The sequence below is a fragment of the Periophthalmus magnuspinnatus genome, chromosome 20, assembly GCF_009829125.3.
Source record: "Periophthalmus magnuspinnatus isolate fPerMag1 chromosome 20, fPerMag1.2.pri, whole genome shotgun sequence".
Taxonomy (NCBI): Eukaryota; Metazoa; Chordata; class Actinopteri; order Gobiiformes; family Gobiidae; genus Periophthalmus; species Periophthalmus magnuspinnatus.
In genome coordinates, this window is record NC_047145.1 from 10856413 (window position 1) to 10872053 (window position 15641).

Consider the following 15641-nt stretch of genomic DNA (forward strand, 5'->3'; position numbering starts at 1 on the left):
CTTGGGAGACCATTGGTTACTTGCCTCCGGGCGGAATCTCAATCCCCGGGATCCTAGCCCTCTTTGATGGAATACTTTTGGGAGTCGCTAACCCTACAAATGCCCATGTGCACTGCCCCCCCACCCACACCACCACCAACCCCACCACCCTGTGCTGCTTCACCCTCTTGTTCATCCCAGCAACTAGAACTGAACGATTTTAACAAAATATCTAATTGTGATTTTTCTGACAAACATTTTGATTATGTTTAGATTTGCTATGTATGTTTTAAACATTGGCTTCTGTTCAAAGTGCACATTTTAAACATGTCCAGAAGCTTGTATATTTCAGAACATGTTTGCAATTTGCTAATTGTGGCCATTCAAATTTATTATGGTAGCATTAAAGTGTATATGACAGATTTTCATGTTTCTTTCGTATGTCTCTTAGTTGGTTTGGTGGGATAGTTCCTTAAATATTTTTGCATCAGTTATGTTGAGAAGAAAAGTGCAAAAATACAGGAAGTTGCGGTGAAATGAATACCTCTACATAACTCGTATCTGATGCCAACCAGGAAATAAAATTAGAAACTTCTCTAAAATTCAAAAACTAGAAAAAAAACTAGGACGACTGGATGACCGGACGAGTGAGGGATTACACAGACATAGAAAAAAATAGGCAAGATTTTTTGTTAAATCTTAAATATAATCATGTTAACTAAGTTAAATGAGTAGTCTAATCTGTCATATGCACTTTAATCATGCAACCCTAGCCGCAACCTCACCCAACCTAACCTACCCACCCACCCTCCATTATCCCAGCTTTGGATTCTGCTTTTGAGAGATCCATAACAAGGACTTTATCTGGATGTAGTCCGGACCAGATGAGCGCTGCCTGACAAACTGACAGGAGAATTAGCCCTGTCGAGGAGAGAGAACCTTCGGCTGTCTCTCCTCTCCCGGTCAAGCTTCCTGTCGTCACGGAGATGAGCGTTTTTATTGAGCTGACAATGATTTATATCGCAAATCAAATTCTTTTTGTATGGCAGTTATAGCTTTCCACACTCTTATATTGTCGACTTATGTTTAGTCATTCAAATTTGAAATATTTTAAATGACTTATTGACGACAAAACTGGCACAGGTTGACTAAATACCAAGGCAAATACAAGTCTACAAATTGTATCCCAAATCATTTTTTTCTCCATTATTTAATTTAATTTAATATTTAGGCCTATTTTTTGCCTAAATAGCCATGGTTTCTATGTCTGTTCCCAGCAATGTCCATTACTTAACACACAAACCTTCCATTTAGGCTAAGTTCTTCTCTCATAGGGAAACACTCTGTTACAGCTTGTGATGTCATGTGGTAATACAGGAAGTGCTCCACTGTGTTTTTAAACTCCATACAACTTCATTAGAATTTGGATTATTTCAGGCCTGGAAGTGCCAATCTCTTGAACAAAATGTAAAAGGAGCTGTTACCTTGAAAAGTATCTCTACATGACATCACAAGGTGGAACAGAGCATTTTTGAGCTTTGGAGATGTACACAGACTAATACTAAAGGATAAAGGATGTGTGAATGAAACAAAACGCAACTCTGGGTATGTTTTTCATGATTAAAGCTCATAGTAATGCATTTTCTGTAATATAGGACCTTTAAAATAATCCAAGGTGGAGTACAGTCCTGTTGTGAGTTTGTCCAATTTTAATTTTAAGTTTAAATTTGCCAAGAAACTATTAGACTATGTTTGTTGGTTACATCATCGATTTTATGTTGTTCACTTTTGACAGAAAATACGTATAAATATCTATAGGCATATCTGGAGGTTTATTTACAAACCAAAAGGCCCATCTTTCCATAATACTGTAGCTACTTACTGATTTCTGACAGTATGCCACTTATTCCAATTGTTTGCAGGTTATCCATCTAAAAATTGACCAAACCAAAGTCAGACATTTAAAGATTTATTGGCAAACATGTCGAGAATTAGTGACATGAGCCATGATTGATCAACTTGGTAATTAGCAGTAGACCATAGCTACATTTTTAAGCAAGTTTGATTTGAGAACACCCCAAGCGCTATACGAAATAATGCAATTGAAATTTATGATAGATTTACATTTTGTTTCTGTATGCACCATGTTAAATAATAGTTAATTAATTAGGTCATGTAGACTACGTCATAAGAAGTCCTACTGCGACTTGATGGACTTGACCTCTTGACCACACACACATTCAAATCCTGGTTAAGCGATTAAATGGTGATTTTCCTCTCCAAACTCCCACCTCTTCATTGATTGCGACAGCGCCCTAAAGACCTCTCTTACCACATCATTTCCCTGTATATCGACTATGTATATTGATCACACCTAACCCTACAGGACCGCTGTTCACCACTTCACCCCGACATTAGGTACGTTTGTGAAGGCTGGGCCCAAGAGACTACTTCATAAATCGACAAATTCCAATACGCCAAGCAGGCTGCTCTATAATGTAAATGTAAGGCTTAGCATGGATAATTGAGTGTGACTTGCAGTGAAGTGTTAACCTATTTGGTGAAGCCAGTTTTATTCACCTTATTCTGGAAGTTGCTATGGGCGCTGCCATCGCTGTTCAGGTTGTATTATTTTGTATAGGGGCCGCCGATCTTGTCAGCAAATAAGTTCTATACGGACTACAGAGCTGTTTTAAAGGCTCTCGGAGAATCTGAGCATTGTTGACTTGTTGTTGCACATGAACATAGAACGTTTTACACAAATCAACCTACTTTATATCATATTTTTACAGGGAAACTTTTCCAAAATTCTGTCCTGTACTCTCACAAAGAAAGCTCAGTTTAGTAGCAGTTACAGCAAAAGTGGACTTGAGGAATTAGATTAATAGCAAAACATTATTTTATGTCATTTGTCTGAATAAAGCAAACAACACACCCTCCCACACCTTGTAGGCATATGTCACTTGATAAAGGCAAAGGCTAATTATTAGGCTCTGCGTAATATAAACATTATGTATTAACATTTTATATTTTTCCTATTAGTCTTGTATTTGTTTCTCATGTGCCCCAATGTTGCCCCTTACCCTCAGGAGGCCCTGGTTGTCTTTCCTGCTCCATCTCTGACACTTGTCTGTTTGCTACATCATAATTAGCCCTGAACTTCACCACAGGAGTCACATTTAGTTTGGTAGCAGTGGAGCCATCAGTATGCAGCACGTATTTTATAAAACAGACAAAAAGCATACAGCTGAAGTTATTCTGTGAATTTCTGTCGATAAAGTGGTAAGTGCTAAGTTAGAAAATGATGCTTCCCGACACAACTAGCATTATCTATGCTGTTTTAGCCTCTTCTCAGCATGACTCTTGCTAGCTACTACTTAAAAGGTAAGACAAATATTTTGGTTAATGTGGCTTGCATATTCTAGCATTTTGCACAAGTTTTTGAAATAGAAATAATGATTTTGTCCGTCTTGTTTTAAACAGGGTAATTGCACAGTTAATTATCTAATCATGACAACAGGTTAGTTTTATCCAGTCCAGAAACAGCGGTATTATTTCAGTATTATTTAGGACTATTGAACTTGCTAAAACAGAATTTACAGAGCTGTGTGCAGTAAATCCACATTGCTCCTGCTGACATTAAAATGGGTTAAAAAGTACGGGAGCCTGTGCGTAAAAAGTTCCAGCACACTTGTACTTGGAGAGCAGAGCAGACAGAGAAAGGGGGTACACTCATGAAAGGTGGGAGGCAGGAGGGAAAGGAGGGAGCGATCCGAAGGGAGGAGTCAGGCGGGGGAAGGAGCAGCTGGAGTCCCAGCTCACTTCGCCCCTCTTCTCCTGGAAAAAGCGCTCCAAATGTAATAACAACTCTCCACGCGCTTCTCTGACGCCTCTGTTGTTTTTAGGCACATCTGCGGTCTGCTTTCGGCAGATTCTATCGGCAGGCTCATGGTTTTGGTCCGGCGGTGCTTGAACACGGCAGACTGTGAGAAGGAGGAGAAAGACGAACAAGAGGAAAAACTCTGGCAGCGCCGTTTTGGAGTTGGACTTGCAGCGTAAAAGAAAAAGTCCAGAGGCACATCTGCAACTTCGCCAGAGCAGAAGAGTCTTTTGCCGAAGATTCTTTTAGGACAAGAGCAAGCGGGGAATCACCCTAAAACAAGTAAGTACACATTTACCCGCGGACACTGAACTGTGCGCTGTGTGCAAAGTTTGTGAGCGTTGGAAAAAAGGGATTCCTGGTTTAGGAACTAACAGCAAGGGTCGACCCTCATAAACTGATCATTATACATTCTGTATTTGACACTTTGACATGTATTCCTTCTTTTATATGCTGTGAGTGATCGTCCACACTATTTTTTGAATGGGGATTTTTGTAATAGCCTACCCAGTTCGCTTTAAATGTAGGCTTTACTTTTGCAGGACATTTCATTTTTGTTCTCTTAGTCATGTTAGTTATAGACACGTGGAGCAGAAGTGCAGTAAGATCTGTTCCTAAAAATCATGGACATTTAAGAGTAGATTATGATTCTTGTAGAAAAAAACTTACTGAGCGCGGACTTTTGACCTAAACACTGCAACAATCCATAATTTCTCGTTTTAGGACAGATGTGGCGCTTTGCAACTACGATGCTCTTATAAAGTTGCCCGAGACTTCGCAAAGTTGGATTGTGTTGCAGGCTCGGGAACGATCTTGCCGAAAGCCGCTGAGAGCAGAAAGTTTGCTGCACTCAGTATGCATGTAACTTAGTATTGGACGTTTGCCTGTAAAAACGCGCATGGGACGGGGGGAGGGAGGGGGGCGCACACATGCATATTTATGTGCACGTGTGATCATATTTCAGCGTCTGTTATTGATTCAGTTTATGCTGTCAGAGTTGGCCAGACTTCGGAAAGCACTTTATGAGAAGGTACGCAAGCCATGTACAGACATCGTTCGTGTTTATCTAACGGTTCGGCCTGACCCCTAGCGTGACCCCACACTTATTAAGTTTCAAAGGGAAAGTTTACAATTGTTTTCCTGGAGAAACAAAGCGTGTTCAGACTTATCTTTTGTTTATCTAACTGTTCAAACTGACGCTACATTTTCTCTATATAATAAACTTACAATTTAAAGTTAAGAATGAATTCAAAAACAGAAAAAGTCCACATTTATGCTCTAACACATGTCACAATTGCGCTCAAGGATAGATTGTTCATGATTGTTCCAAAGATGTGTGCTGGGTATTTTTCAAATTAGGCCACGTTTCCTTTCACATTAAAACAGTGAGGGTTTCAGACACATTGTGGTGAAGGCATGTGCTCAAAGGAAATTTAAGCCCATTACAGTGGGGTCTGGGCTCTGCAGGGGTCCGTGTGGGGAGTGCCAGGGGCCCCAAGCAAAATAACAGCGTGTATAAATATACTACGAATTATACATTGTAGATTTTGCCCAAGTGTGACATTTAAGGTAATATATTTTTGAACTATAAACACGATCAAGATATGCACTTTTTAGGTAAAATAAAATAAAAGATCTTAATGTAAGATAAATATTTTTATACGAAAGAGAAAAAGTGCAATAAAAAGATGCAATATTCAAACTATATTTTGCATTGCAATAACAATATAACTGAAAATTTTTAAAATAGCCTATTTTTTGGCACCATAAGTCCAATTTAATTAAAACAAAAAATGTGCATGCCTTCATTTACTGGTCAAAATAAAAACTTAACTGAGACTACGACGACAGGACCTAACAAGTAAGGTAAATCTGCCTTTTTGCCTTTTACTTAAAAAACCCCCAAAAACTACACATTTCTGTAAAATTGAAAACCCTGTGTTGTTTTGATATGTTTATTTTCTTTTGATATTGATTATTGCATCAATCTTTTTTTATATCAATATTTTGAGATATATTGTGTAGAAAAAGTGAACAGAAGTCATATGTTGGTTTAGGATTTTGCAACATAAAAACGTGGGATCCCAGAGCCTCCACATGTGCAGCTATTTGTTTCAAAGTTTCCCTCCTGCCTTTGCCAGCTGTTCCACATTTTATCTGCTTGTCCGCTCTCGGGTTTCGTCCGGCCGAGGGGTCCGAGGTGCAGCCATGCGGTCCAGATTCAGTCCGCCTTTTTTCGGCAAATTCTAGAGGCAGCACGAACCGTCGAGGCAGTATGACCGAGCAAGGAAGACATTTTACAGAACGTGTATCTGCGCATACAATCAGGTTCTGAGCCAGGTCTATGATTTATCTCTGTGAGGGATTTGGCACAGTTTTAGAAGGGCTTGTTAAAATTGTCAAATGCAATAAAATATATAAGTGCTGTCACGTAAACTGACATGAGATATTTCCCATGTTTATTTATGAAAGCAACAGTCATTTTTTTAATAAATCACTGTTACCTTGTCAGGCCTTTTACACTTAGGCCTGTGATGTGAATAGCCGAAACACATTTTCCTTTTCACGATGTACCAAATTATAAGTACTTGAATAATTTGAATCAGAATTTGAATCAGAATAAAAATAATAGAAATAATATATCAAATCTTAAATTGAGAAAAGAAGAAAATTCTAAAATGTGAACAAAAATGAATATCATATAACAACATTGTTAGTTATTTTCTTTAATATTCATTGTAAATAAATTACATTTATCTCTCACCAAATTATGGTATGTCATTCAAATTTACATTTTGATTATGTTTTTAAGTAACACATTTTAGGAAATATTTTATGAGAGAAATTGTTTATTTTTACTAAAAAATTTCCATCTCCCATTCTTTTATTAAACAAACATTTGTGCTAAATAAAATTTTGTAAAAACAAAAAACAAGTAGTGTATATAAAAGTGATCACTTTGTCGTGAATGTTGACAATAATTTCTTCATATATAAATAGGATTGTGTATACAAGTTGTTTTTTACTACAATCTAATTTTCACAAGTTGTAGCTGTAGGTCATATTAATGCCAAACAGGTGCACCTCCTCCGAAAAAGCGCCATATCTCATTATGATGCAGTAGCAGTGATGAATGCAGCAGTGTTTAAGATGCTAATCTGTTGGAATGAGATGCACAACACACAGTCCCTCGCTTACTGTAGCCAGCCAAGATGTATGGTCTCCTTTCTGCTCCTGAGCCGCGTGCAGTCGGAGCTCCCGGATAACGCTCTGCTCCGCTCTCACTCAGTCTGTCAGATAGCCACATACTGCTTTATCTCCTCCACCAAAATTATGCATAGCCACACCAGCTCCCTGTACGCCTGTGACCTTGTGACCTGGCAAAATAAGGGCTATCATGTTAATGCAGGGAGATGACATGCTATTAGCTTTTTGAGCTATGGGCCTCTTCTCTATTTAAGGGCCTTGCATTCACAGTTAAAAGGCAGCTTGTGTCCTGAGGCCTTTTTACAGGAAAATACCTGTTATTAGGGGTGTATGTAAGGACCCCTAATGAGCTCTGTTGTTGTGCTAATGTGCTAAGCACAGAAACTTAAAGAGGCGCTGAATGTTTTGTTAAAGCAAGGGTAATGTGAAGGAAATAGATTCAATCAGAAAGATTTTAAGTGGTTTTGTTTGAAAATGAAATGGAAGTCATATCATACAGTTTAATTCACTGGTGTTTGTGGTTTGTCTTGTGAATTATCCCTGGAGCTTTTTAATTAGCTGTTGCTGCCTTTGCTTGTTACTGTTGGAGTGGACTTTAATGGAATGCTTCCCAAATAAAAAGAGGGACTTTGATGATTACTTTGATATGTTGACATGAAGTGAAGCAGACAGTCCGGAAAGACAAGAGGACAAGTCAGATGGAGGAGGAGAGCTCCTTGCAACAGAAGGACGTGTATGTGGATAGATTGCTGGAAAAACTTGGGCAGAGAGTGCAAACCTGAGGAGCGTCAAAAACGTCCGGGTGCATTTGCGTGCGAGCAGAGACAAGACGGGGGTCTTGGGCTGTGCCTCCCAATCCCCAGGCCCAGCCATCCCTTCAGGGCATGGCTCAGATCTGCTCTCTTAGCTCTGTGCGTGGACGACCACGCTCCGCCAGCAAATTTAATATGCTATGTGTTCCTGCTCCCCCCGTCTCCCCTCCACCTCCTCCACCATTGTCCCAGAGTGGGACGCCCGCTCCCCTGCTTCAAGGAGCCAGCTAAAAGCACCTCTCAAGCCGGGTGATGTCTTTGGATAAGGCATACGCTGGGGCAATCCAGATATCATAGTCATTTTAGATATGTATATTCCACACTCAGAAGAGCCTTATTACACTTGGGAATTTTAGAAAGAGGAAAACACTTTTGCCATTTTAAGCCATCTTCTCTATCCTCAAGATACATATTTTGTGTACCTATTTTGATAATAAAAATGTTATTCATTGTTTAATGTAACTAATTAAATTCAAGACAGAGAATTTTAAAAGACTTGTTAAAAGTTTAACTATGAACATTCCTGTCTACAAAAGTGCAAGTTTTCTTTCACTCCCAAACTTGAGGTGTGAGACAGGACAGATCACATGAACCTGTGAGTGCTGTTCAGGCCCTCCTCTGTTTGCTTGTGCAGTTGTAAAAATGTCCGTAAGCCTGCTGCGTAAAGCATAGCAGCAATATGTGAAGTGATCCGACTTAGCCCCATTTGCTCTTGTGTGTAAAAGTATTGTCGAGCTGCTGTTGGTGCAGATGTGGCATTGTATGCACTTTGATGGGAGATGGTTGTGGCATCCATGAGGGGGTCTGCGCTCTCCTCTGCTGGGTTTCTGACTGAGGAGGGGGGACAGATGAACTAGCTGCTTGGAGTGAACAATGATCTGTCACTTAGCCCTGCTTCGTGATGTGTGAAGCCATGAATCACAGCATGTCCATTTTCCTCTGGTGCACTACTTAAGCTTTTTCTTCTCATAAACAAACTTCATTAGTTTCATGAGTAATTAAGTCATGTTTTGTCATGCAACAGCCAGCCCCATGTGTTTGCAAAGCCATGCTGCTTGTGGTTATCCTTCAGTGGGAGTTATCCCCAAGTCCTGCTTCATCCTGGAGTGTAGGTCAAGGAGGGGGCCATTGTTAAAATGTCAAATGTAAATCCCAAGGTTAATACCTGAAAGAAGCACAAGCCCTGCATTCTTTACTGTGCAAACATGTTTGGATGAGCACTTCTCCCCCTCTGCTGCTTCAATTCCGTCTACTACGGACTTGGGGCAACTTGGAGAATAGAAGGGGTGGGCAACTGTTCAGAAAGCTTTTAGTTTGTTCACCTCGGCAATGAATGCTAACAGAGCCTGGCCTTAATAATATCTCATCTTATAAAAACAAAAAGAGAAGTCTACTATCTGAGATCATTTCAGGCCCGACCTGAGAAAGCACCCCTTTGACAGGGAAACATTTGAAGACTAATCGTTTTTTCTCATGCAAAGCATACTGTTTTAAGAAGCTGGGCTATGGAAAGAGAGGGGGCTGTGTTTTAACAATACTCCACAGGGAGTGCGGAACAAGGTTTGGGAAAGGGGGTGTGTAGGGATGAGGAGGGAGGGGGTCCTTCAGACAAAGCCCGTTCCTTTCAGGGTTTCATAGGGGGGTGGTATGTGGGGAAGTGGAGGGAGCATCCATGAGTTGGAGTTCCTTGAAAGAGATGGGAACCCAGTGGTTTTTAATGACAGTTTGTCATCAGGCCTCTTCCTCCTATGGACTTTCTAAGGAACATGCAGCAGAGGCCTCGTTTTGACAGGCCTGGAAAGAAGTAGGCCGGAGAAAATTTATAGGAAACAGAAATATTAACGTGTACATGGGGCCCTAAAACGGCTTTGGCTATTCCTGCCAGACTGGTGTTTTTATTAAGCGAGGTCGACATGCTTTGGAAATATATCTTATTCATAAAGAAAGCCAGGTTAGACTTCCCAAAGAATTCATTATATCCCCCCAGATGCGGCTTTGCGGGTTGCAGCCGTTCCTTGGAGGACATGAAGCGTGGAGCTAGACATTGTAAAGCCTCCCTCAGCGGGCACGGGATGGCGAAGGGTCCCATTTGTCAAAGGTGCCGGACTCCTTTTCCCTCCTCAACACTTTCCAGGCTCGGTCTCAAACTCATTGTCTGAGCAAAGGCAGGACATTAGTCACCGCAGCACCACGGGAGCCTGCGGGGCTTAGGACCACAGCTCGGCCACCGCAGCCCGGGACAGAGGGGAGGAGAGAGCGCTATAGGGAAAGAATGGAACTAGGGAAAGGTGAGGAGAGGGCAAGAAAAGGAGGCCGGAACGTGAGGAAGAAGAGGAGTGCGCAGTGTGTGGGAGAGGGAGGAGAGCCATGGGGGAGTGGAGTCTGTAGCTCTACCTCAAGGCTCAGTGTGTAAGCCCCTGTCTACCCCCCAAAGCTGCTTTCACAAAGAGATTTACAAGACAGGTCTCCAGTGAGCGCCACTGCCCTGCATTATGAGTGAGTGTGGGTCTTGCACAAATGGACCTTTTTTTGTTTTCCTTTGCATCATCTATGCAAGAAAGATATCCGCCCAAATTTAGCGTTGCTGACAGGTCAGTCGCCCCAACAGCCCCAGTGGAGCTGTGTGAATAACCTCTTCTCCCCAGTGGCTCACTGGGTGTGTGCACTGGGGTGTGAATGTATTCCACACATTCACCCATACAAGGGATCCTGTTAGCTTTTGGAATTATTTATAAAGCTGGGGTTTTTGTGTGGCGCTCTAAGTCCTTGTCTCCTCCCATTAATGCCTATGACTCTACCTGGGCTCCCCTCAGCCACCCTTTCAGCACAGGCACTCAGTTTGGTCGTGTCTACAGAAAATAGCATTAAAGAAAAGTTATGTTTGTTTTGTCATGTCAAAGATTGGCTACTTTAGACATCTGCAAAAGTTGTTTTTTGGAACTTCTCCTAACTGAGTCCATAGGTTTTGCGTTCATATATTTTTAACAAAAATCTCTTGAATGTAATACATCCCCCCACTGCACTCTAATCTTAAAGGGTAGTTGAGATTTCAACAGGGATATATGCATTCAACACCGGCATTTGACACTTCCAGCGCTATGTGCCCATATGCCATTCCAAGTTCCTCAGTGCATCAGATTTGTCTTTTTGAACAGACTCATGGGTAAAAATGGAAATAGAAGAGCAATTAGACTTGAAATATAGCCAAAGTTAATTTGTGATCTTAACTTTAACTTGCTATGGATTTAAAAACTTAATATCAGTATCATGGCTATTGGCCACAGCAGCAAGCCAAATATTGGACATTGGTATCGACTCAAAAAATCTGTATCGGAGCATCCCTAGTTTTCAATGTTCAGTAATAAAATTAATTTCAGTTTTTCTTGCCTATAGACCTAGCAAAGGTGAAGGTTTCAATATGTTTGAGATGGTTTATGTTAATGTTGCTTTTATTGAAACAAGCTAAGATGTGATTATAGCCCATATGAACAGCGAATTGCACTTGTTTTCCCATCTCCCTCTGGCATAGAGATCAATGCAAACCAGCTAACGGAGGCTAATAAGCCATTAGTACACCCAGTGCCGGAGAGATTTACATAACATTGACCGGTGGGCTGACTAGGTTCCATGTCCTAGAGGTAAGAGTTATATTGTATGTGTGTGAGTGATTAGCTGGATGGAGGCTGTGTGAAGCTTTGTGTGGTTGATACTATAGGGCTGCATAATGTTATAATTTTTTATTTTATTATATTATTTATTCTTGCTTTATTAAGTCCTGATTCCTGAATTTGCCTAGCATTAATCCTTTTTTAAAATGTTTGAACCTGACGAGTAAATTGAAGCATGCACATTTTAGTTTTAAATCAAGTGAAATTTCTGGGTCAAAAAGTATATCATAGAACATTATAGGATTATAGCATTAATATCGATATCACTATTTTGCATATCGTCATCTCTTCCTGTATCATTCAGCCCTGGTTTGACAGGTGCCAAGTTTGGTAGCTGCGAGCCAAGTTGTCAGTTCATGTCAGGGTGGAGGTAGGGTAGATGTACAAATTATTACAGTACACTCTTCCTCTGATCTGCTTCATCACTGTCTCTCCTGCAAAGGGTGAACTTATTATCCCTGTCTCAACTTCCACACTAGAGCCAGCTGCTCTCCATGCTTCCCAATTAACCCCAGGCACCCGTCAAATGCTCCAATTAAGGCCCCACCTCCCCTCCCTCTCACAAATTCATACTAACCACTAGTTGAGATGTGCAGCGTTGAGAGACTGCAGCGTGTGTTTGTTTAGGAGCTGTCCGGAGCAATGCTGTTCCCATCTCCCGGATTTATTCGAGGCGGAGTTGTGAACAGCTGAAACAAGTAAATACAGCCAGATGTTTGGCTTCCTCATGATAGAGAACGTGAGCCTAGGGCAGCTAAGGGTCTAATAGCAGTTGTGTTCCTCCCATTTTATGCTTGGAATTTTAACTCGACTTCAGAGTTTATGGAAGTTTTTGTTTACTTTAACCCTCACAAACAGCAAAATATATTGTTACATCTTTGAAAACTCTCAAAGAAGATTGATTATGCTCTTTTCTAGTAATAAGCTAACACATGATCAATGGTTTACATTTTGTGCATTGTAAACCGCAATAACTAAATAAATAAAATGACCTTATAATATCAATGGGCCCATTGACTTTCTAGGCCTCAACCTGTTCATATAGTGATATTTTACTGTAATAAGAAGCATATTTTCATGCATATTTTATAATTGATAATCAGCTTCACTATATTTTTCAACTCTATGTATGTGACTAAGTCTTAGCTTTTAGCTTATAAATAAGTACAAAGCTGTGAGCAGAGAGTACTAGAGCGCTTATGCAGGACAAAACACTCACACTTTCAATGAATCAAAATATCAGTTTGTTCAGGATAAAAGTGCCTAAAAATGGATTCCTTTAAAAATACCTGAAAATTATTCTTTTCAACCCCTTTTACAATTGAACAACAACCGTGGTGCACTAATACTACATTTTAATACTTGGATTTCAGTACATATTTATGAGTTTTCTGCTTAGAATTTTATTTTGTATTGCTTTTGGAAACTTGACTATGGACTTAAGTTAGCATATCTCTCCTCATTATCAGGTCCAGCTTTCCCAAAAGCCTCCCTCGCCTTTCATCCATTTACACCTGTCTTAGCTGTAAAGTTCATGGCATCTCTTGCATGTTGCTCTTTTTGAGATGACGTTTTTTTGTTCCAGGCCTCGGAGTTTTCACCAACTCCTCTCCAAAGCTGAGATATTCCTCTGTGTGTGTTTTTGATGCGGATGCGCGTGTAGCTGTAGGTGGGGTGCAAATCCTGGGAGACCGGCAGAGTGTGTGGAGCCTGGAAGTCAGCAGCACCGAGGGATGGGGGGGCTCCGATTCTGATATGAAAGTGAAGGGAGAAAGTTGTCTCCCCACGCAGCCGCTGGGAGAGCCGTCAAGGAGTTGGAAGACCTGGGGACTTTGATCTGGCACCTCCCGTATACTTCACATTACTCTACTATGGAACGTGCTCTCACCTGCCGCCGGTCCTGATGCACAGACCCCACTTCACAGCAACACACACTTGGATCCTGTGAATATTGAACCACACAAAGGCCAGAGAGGGTAGAAAAAAACAGCACAATTTCTGAAAGATTGTGGTTGAATTACAAGGGTTGTAGGTGACTAAAGAAATTTTTGACATACCCTTGCACTGATTAGTCTTCTAAAAATTAGGGTTAAGATCTTGAACAAAAACATCAATCTATACTCTCAAACTGTAAACTTCATAAGTGTACACTTTTCAGTAACTCCCAAAACTCCAGCTCACTTAAAGCTTTCGGCTCTCTTCTTTGGTCCATATAAATCCTTACAATGTAAATAAAATAATTAGTCGACTTATAGACAACCTGGTTGACTAAGATACCATTAACCCATCAATCAACTAAACAGCTACAATCCCTGCAAATAATTTTTTTGGTCATACCCAGGCTTTCATATTGGCTTCACAACTTGTTAGATTTAGTTAGTACTGGGGACTTTATGCATTTTCGTCAGGCACTGAAGGTTGTGTGATACTAATGATTAAAATTAAGATATGTAAGCATACTTTTTAAGTGTCCTCATCTGTCCCCTTTGCCCTGTATGATTTAAATGTTCTCCATTCAGGGTGTTGCATTCAAAGAGTCACGTAGAGGTTTGTCAGGCCATTCAAAGAAAGACAGTAAAGATACAATGGTTGGTTTCGCATCTGTGGAATGTATGACCCAACTCTCCCCCTCTGGACGTGTTCCCATCCACACAGGAAGTCTAGCATTAAAGCAATGCCATTTCTTCATTTTCTCTTCCTCTCCTTCTCCTTCTGCCTACATTCCTTTGACTGACTGCAACACATTTCCGGACAGCTTCATTCAGCATTCCTTTACATGCCGATATATTTACCCCCCCTCCAGTCCACCCCACCTCCTTATTTCACTCCAGTCTCGATGGGTTCAGTTCCGGCTTTATCACGGGAGCACCAAACAACAAGACAACTTCATCTCATCCAATTTTCACCTCTTTAATGTGGTTTAAATGGCACGGCCGCAAGGGCTAGTACGGGAATTAATAAGAGCCAATAAAGCCAGCCACTAGGGCATCGGGCCAGTCTTTAAGTAAACATTATGACTTCTTGAGGGGGGATTCAGGGCAGTGCTTGATGAATTGTAGCAGAGCTTGGGAAGGGCTAATTTCTCACTTAGCCGTCCTGATGGGGCGAGCTAATAGGCCTTGCTTTGCCTGGCTGATTGTCTGCCGGCTTTATTATTGTGTATTATCTCGCTGCCCCCTGGCTGTTGTTAGCATTCGGCCCCGGAGAAGGCTGGGCCCATCATTAATCACAGAGCAGCACTGATGCACTCGGCTTCAACACCAATCACACAGTGGAATTAAGGGAAGGGAGAACAGAAAGAGGAGAAAGTGATTACAGCGAGAATAAAGTTGAGCACAACTTTACAAACTGTCGGAACGGTTTAGGACTGTAGTTGATGGTTGATACAATGCACAAATTCTGCCATGTAAAAAAGTGTAGAACTAAAAAGTGTAATACTTAAGAAAATATATGAAGAGCTAGGTAAGTTCAGTCAATGCTTGTTCTTTTCGAAACAGTGGTAGCTTTCATTTAAAAACTGTTCTCTGAAGTCCAGCTTCCTCTGCACTGTCTCTTTAAGACAGGTCTAGTGTACTCAGTGGACACTGCTGTCCATTCCCTTGAGACAGTGGTAAAGGCCTTGTATCAAAGCCCTTCATGCTGTCACTGCTCTTTCTCACTCCATCTCTCTGCTTGATACCTCTGTGTGCACAAGAACACGAGGCACACAGGGAAAGAAGTGCCAGAGCGCCTCTTCAGGACCCAAATCTCTCTTCCCTCTACTCATCCTGTCCCTGGGGTCCCCCTGCTCAGTATGCTGACGTGCACAGTCGGTTCCACTTGCATAGTGAAACAAGCACCTGGTAGATTGACTACTCCACTGTCACGCAGTCTCCCTTGCCACTGCTCTACATGGGACTCCTTGCCAGCACTGTAACATGTGGAATTCTCTGTGAAAGTGCATGAAGGATGTTCTTGTCGCGCTGTGGTTGCCGTTCCTCGCAGCGCACCTTCTAAAGCCGTGTTTTGAAGAATGCCTCCACAAACACAAGTGTGTTTTCACTGGAGCAGAGAAGCGCACTGACAGGATACCGAGACACAGACCTCACTCCCCTT

At 41.2% G+C, this 15641-nt stretch overlaps 1 protein-coding gene across 1 annotated transcript in view; it reads left to right on the plus strand.

The window, feature by feature from the left end:
• Window positions 1–3755: 3755 nt before the first annotated feature.
• The window catches only part of gli3 (GLI family zinc finger 3), a 132347-nt gene continuing 120461 nt past the window's right edge, over window positions 3756–15641 (plus strand). Inside the window, exon 1 of the mRNA XM_033985981.2 lies at window positions 3756–4141. The gene's annotated coding sequence lies outside the window, so the exon portion shown is untranslated. The remainder of the gene's footprint in view (window positions 4142–15641) is intronic.